We start from the raw sequence: 6,308 nt of genomic DNA on the forward strand, positions 1-6,308 counted from the left end.
TGCGCGAGAGAGAGAGAGAGGGAGAGAGAGAGAGATCAGAGAGAGTTTCGTATGTTTGTGTACGCTAGAGACGAAGAAGAGGCATGCAGACGCAAGAATATGATGCTTGTCCCATGCTTGAGAGTGAAAATCAATGGTGCTCTTGTGGCGGGTTTTATACTATACTTGTGTATAAACCCGTCTTCCAGATGGAAGAGAAGAATAAGAGAGAGAGAGAGAGAGAGAGAGAGAGAGTGTTGTAGATGGAAGTTCTCGGCTTCTCTACTACAATTTATTGAAGTAGAGTTGGACACACATCAAATATTGAAGTACATATATATCATGCACCTATTTACTACAATCAATGTACTTCTATATATTGCATCTAGGGCCGACATGTCGATCCATGATGTTTACAGTTAAGAAAATTTAGCACACATGTGCTAGAGAGAGAGAGAGAGAGAGAGAGAGAGAGAGAGAGAGAGAGAGAGGGAAGGTTGTTTTGGGGATGAGTTTGATGATGCCCTGTTTGAGTGCAGGATCCATGTTTTGGGAGATCCAGCCGAAACCCTAGCGGACTGGCGACCTATCACCATGATGGGGATACTCTATAAAATACTCGCAAAAGCCATTGCTTTCAGGATTGGTCCCGAACTCAGAAAACACATTCACCCAGCTCAAACAGGTTTCATTGGAGGGAGGTCCGTATTTAAAAACATTTTGACGGTTCAGCTGGGCATAGAGCATGCCTTATCTTCACAACAAGACATGGTAATGTTTCAGATAGATTTTGCCAAGGCGTTTGACACAGTGCAGTGGGACTTTGTGTAGCAAACCATGCAAGGTATGGGGTTTGGCCCTCGGATTAGCAGGTGTATCTCTCTGCTTGGTGAACATGCTTACTCCAGATTGAGCATTAATGGTAGACTCTCGGAAAAAATATACATTTCCAGATCGGTAAGACAAGAATGTCCCGTTAGCTCACTTTTCTTTGTTGTGGCCTCCCACTCTCTGTATGCATACCTGGATCAATTGGTACAACAGGGCTATTTGCAAACCCTCAAATTAGGAGGTAAAGATATCCCGGGCAAAGGGTTTGCAGATGACACCTTTCTATTTTTGAAGGCCCACAACATCAATATTCACAGATGTATGAAAACTCTAGATATGTATGCTCTTGCGGCTGGTCTTACACTGAAACTATGTAAGTCTTCTTTGATTGACATATCTGCAAGGGAATTTGACTCTCTAATTTGGTATGGGAAAATAATTCCTAAGGGTCATGTTTTTAGACACCTTGGCTACCTAATTGGGGTCATGGTCTCTCAGAAACACTTGCAACAGTGGGTTCTGGAGAGAGTGTTGGCTAAATTTGCTTCTTGGCACTGTGATGAATGGCCTTTACATGTCAGGCTCAGATTCGTTCAGAGTATTCTCATGCCTTATTTGCTAATTTAATTGCCCTTGATCAAATGGTCTGATAAAATGCTTCAGAAATGCATCTCGGTCTTGGCTAAGTTTTTGTGGAACTCCTCTCGATCTTCCAATGCTTTGGTTGCTTGGAGAAAAATTGCAGTACCATACTCTAAGGCCAGGAGGGTCTCCCTTATCAAGCATATGCTGGCTTCTGATAACGACTGGGATTTATGCTTGTGGAAGCTGGTTGAAAAATCAGTTGTTTACTTCCATGGAATCTGGAATATGACAGCCTGGGATAATGTTTTCTTAGCTGCTCCTCTTAAAACAGGATATGATGTGTCAAGTATGTTAATACCTTCTTGGAAGATGATATGCTCTGCGTTGGTCTGGCAAGGTAGGGTTAGGTATACAAGGAACTCATTGGGGGGGGGGGAGGGAGCTTGTTCTAGAGATTTGCTTTTAAAACCCCACCAGCCAGGTTGGTAGGTAAGGTTGCACTGTTGATGCACAAAAAAGGTCTCAATCAAATTCAACAGATGGTGCCTCGACATGAAACTCTTTTCGGTTGCCAGACGCCAATATAGATTAGGGTTTGGCTTCAGAATACCTTGGCATCAGATTTGTGCTCAGATTCACTGCTTGCCTCTTAGAGATGCTCTCAATATGGAAGAACGACATCGGGATTGGAACATTCCTAATCAGGCAGTTAATTAGTGGACCGCTAACACCTCTGTCTTTTATGCTTTGTTGTTACCAAAACCAAATATTTTTGTAAGATGTAATTCACAATGGTCCCTTCATCAGGATGCATATTGGTAGCAAAAAACTCTTGCAGATGTATGGTTGATTCGTAACTAGTTTAAATTCAGGATTTTTTTGTGGTGAGTTCTCACAGGTGTATTGGCCACTTCCATGAATCTAAAGAAAAAGGGTACTATCTCTCGCAAATGCATCAGATTCTCTTTGTCCTGAAACCACTAGACATATATTCTAGTCATGCAAGCCTGTTATGGAATGGTGGAAGTGGGAAAAATGGATGTGGTATGATGCTTGGGGGATCTCCATATCTAGGTATCAGATGACATTTTTCAAGCTCCAAATCCTAGAAGATCGAGCACTTGAGTTTGTACTACAGTCCTTCAAAGTATGGTTCTTATGGTTTGTATAGAATATGAGAAATCGATGTACATTTGATCCGGTCCAGAGTGTCAATCATACAGTTCCCTTGTTTGTCATTAGAGATAGGATGATGGAAGATGCTCTCTCTTTAACAGATTAAGCCTTCAGATACAAAGTGGTATGGATCATACAACAGTTGTCAGTATGACAACAGATTGTAAATTATTGTAATATAAAGAGAAAGTTTTCCCCAAAAAAAAAAAGAGAGAGAGAGAGAGAGGGAGAGAGGTACTATACAGTACTACCCATCTGCAGTACCAATGCAACATGTTTAAGCTCTACATTGCAAGGCTCTTCCCACCTAGTACCTTATGTTTCCTACAACTATCACCATGGGCATTCAATCGCAAAAGAACTCCAGCTCATCAGCCAAGAATATTCCTATGCGCGCAAAGCTCCCACAATATCATTGATCCCTATTGGTTACACCGGTTCTTACATAATTGTTATTTTTTCCTTCAATGTCAAGATCATAAAGACCTCAAAATATGCACCTATTGAACCGGTTTTCCCAGAGTCATGTACTTTGTCCACAATCGGCTACTATTGTTAGTGGTTCCAATCTGCTACTGCAGTACTCTTGACAGATGCATCCCTTATACCCAAAATTTCTCTAAATACCAATTTGTAGAACCTAATCAAGACCATCATTCTCATCCTTATCCTCATCTCATTCATCTTGACATAATGTGTCATTATCTAACCCTGCAACATAGACAAATTCAAAGCATGATGCTCTATTCTACTATATTGCCCCGTTGAGCGCTCAATAAAATGGAAATACTTTTAATAATGATAAGATCATGAGCGATTGATGGCTACTGTGGCAATTCGGAGTACAACCTAATTTAGCGTCGAGAAATGCGGGTAGTGCCTCCTTGCATCCCTGTTGGGAATGTCAACAGAAATAGCTCTGCTCAACAAATTCCTTATCAACAATTAGAATCTCCCTACTTGTAAATTGTTCTCAACACTTCAATAGTCATATGCATGCATCCCGTTAAAGATAGTTGCAATGCCTTTCAATCAACATCAAGTCATTTTTTCCACCAATCGCCAGTCTATTCCTATCCCACATGTCTTCCATTAGCTATCTACCTTTTGTGGAGAAAGACTTGTAGTCTCACCAACTTCTCATTCACAACTTCTAAGTGTGAAAAAACATTCAATGTCTGTGTGTGTGTGTGTATGAGAGAGAGAGGAGAGAGACAGACAGAGAGAGAGAGAGTGTAACATTTAATGGCCTAATAACTTGTGTGTAGCGGAAATGAGCATGAACATAGTGGGAATTTCATTAGAATAGATTCCTAATGAGAATTACAAGAGTGCTTGGGTGGAGAGAGAATCAAAAAGCATAACACCTAGTTAGATAGCATCGACAATACTTTCAAAAGAGAGAAAAATTAAGCTAATGACAACAGTTGAGGACCGGATTTGCATGGAGCCGGTCCCTCCTCCAAAAGGCTTTGTATTATGGTTTCTCCCATCAAGAGAGACATTGTACAATACAATTCTTTGTGTTCGTTCAAGACTAGCTAGTGCAATGAGGATGAAAGCTTCATGCACTAAGCAAAACACTTAGCAAACACAACTTGAATTATCCCCGTTCTCAGACCCAAGACCTCACACACCTTCGAAGATGGTGAGAGATATCAGGGTATGAGAGTAGATTGAGAGGAAGAAGGAGTATCTTGCGAGAAATATGTACATCTCCTCACATAATCACTCATATTAGCATAGCTTATCTTAGTAATTAGCTTGGTAGAGGAGATGAGCATGCATTGAAGCTTGGCTCTTGGTTGGATTTGCCAAGAGAGTGTTGATGTAGGCTTCTATCTCACAAGCTTGGAGTAGGTGATGAGCTCTCCATTAAAGCCTGGGAAGAGATAGTCTTCTTTTCTTCACACATGAGATTGTGTGAGTGTCTGTGTGTTAATGCCTTGCAAAAACCAGCCCCCTCTCTCTCTTGGGCGAGCCCCCTTACTATTTGCTCTTCCTGCAGCCTCATTGGCCCTCCCCAAGTCAAGCCAATCACAATTAAGAAGCATAAGTGATATCCTTCTGACATGTGTCCCCCTTTCCCCTTTTGTGAGAGCTTTAGGTAATTAAATAATTAAACTAAAATCTCATTGGACCCCTTTGTCTCCTGACCAATAGGAATCAGGCAAGCCATGGGGCTCCTGAATGCTCATTGGACCCTTTGGGAGACTGCCCAATAGTCTTCGAGGAGACTTAGTTCTTATTGGTTTCTTTTATTAAATGTTTTTAAATTAATTAAACTAGATTTAATCTAGCTTAATTCTCATTGGTCCACTTCAAGGGTCATCCAATAGGAATTGGCCACACCATGTGGGCCTCTGGGCTAGGGAGCTGACATGTGTCCCTAATTCCCTTTGTGTAAAGGGGCTTGTCTGTGTGTGTGTAGCTTTCTCTCTCATCCCCTAGAAGAAGGGCTCGCCCCCTCCCATGTAGGGATGTGCATTGACTTTGGAGAGCACATAAAGCATCCAATTCCCCCTAAGCTTTAACCCTTTGGGCACAAACTTTGAATTTTGGAACCTTAGCATTTTGGAAGTCTTAATGGGCTGAACCTTAGGGTCTTTTTAGCCCATTGTTGCACATGGCTCTTTTGCAGATGGCCCCCCTTTTAGATCCCTATTTTCCCTCCTTTGGATCCCTACTGTGGACGGTCTGCTAGCTTAACCAATATTCTAGATTTTTCTCCCCTGGCACATCCCCACATTAAATGATCAGTTTAATATGAGAAAATCATTTAGGAGAATTAGATATTGATTATGACATTACCTCTCTCTTGAAATCATAGTCGTTCTCGACTATGGTGTAGAGAAGATAAAGCATATTCATGAGTCCTTTTCTTAGCGGGTAGAGGATCCCTATGTTACCCTACGACATCATTCCATAATGGATGACTAGTCCATTTGGCGCTTGAGAGCTTGAGGCTGCCGGAAGCATGTCTGCACATCAGTCTTATCAGTCTTCCATAGTATAGTGACAAGCTCTACTTGGTGTTTGGGAGACGTCGTCTCCACAAACTTGATCTAAGCATGGATACTACTTCATTTTTGTGCACAAATAAAGAAAAAGAGAGTCTTATAAGACAAAAACTTTGTTCATTTTTAACATTTTGTACATTTGCTTACTCTTGGGAAGCATTGTAGCATTGACAAGGTTTAGGTTATCCTTTAATTGTATGCCTTGCATCCATCTAGCATCTTCAAAAGGATAATTCTTAAACTTAATAAGATATTGTCGGATAGTCTTACCGCCTCTTAGTACCTTGTCTTCATGTCAAAGAATGGACTCGGGCTGCAGCACCTCCTCTTGGTCCTCGATCTCCGGTGGGTCTTCAATAGTTGGTTCTTGAGGTGGCTCTCCTTTGTAAGTCCTTAATAGGCTCACATGGAAAGCATTGTGTATGAGCCAATGATTGGGCAACTTGAGTTGATAGGCCATCTCATTGATTGGCCTAAGAATCTGGAAGGGACCATAGTACCTTTTTGCTAGTTTAGCATAGTACTTTTGGTGGCCCGTAGGATTCTTGCCCGTCGTGTGCCTTAATCAAGCCTTGGGAAACTTTAACAAGACCCAATCATTTTCTTTAAAGACTTGGGCTCTTCTGTGCTTGTCAGCAGCAGCCTTTTGCCTTTGCTGTGAGATAGAGATAGCATCCTTAATCTTTTGAAAAGATTCTTGTAGGTCTCAGCTATACT

Source organism: Adiantum capillus-veneris, chromosome 21 (assembly GCF_014529385.1).
Source record: "Adiantum capillus-veneris isolate H3 chromosome 21, ASM1452938v2, whole genome shotgun sequence".
In the NCBI taxonomy this organism is placed as follows: domain Eukaryota; kingdom Viridiplantae; phylum Streptophyta; class Polypodiopsida; order Polypodiales; family Pteridaceae; genus Adiantum; species Adiantum capillus-veneris.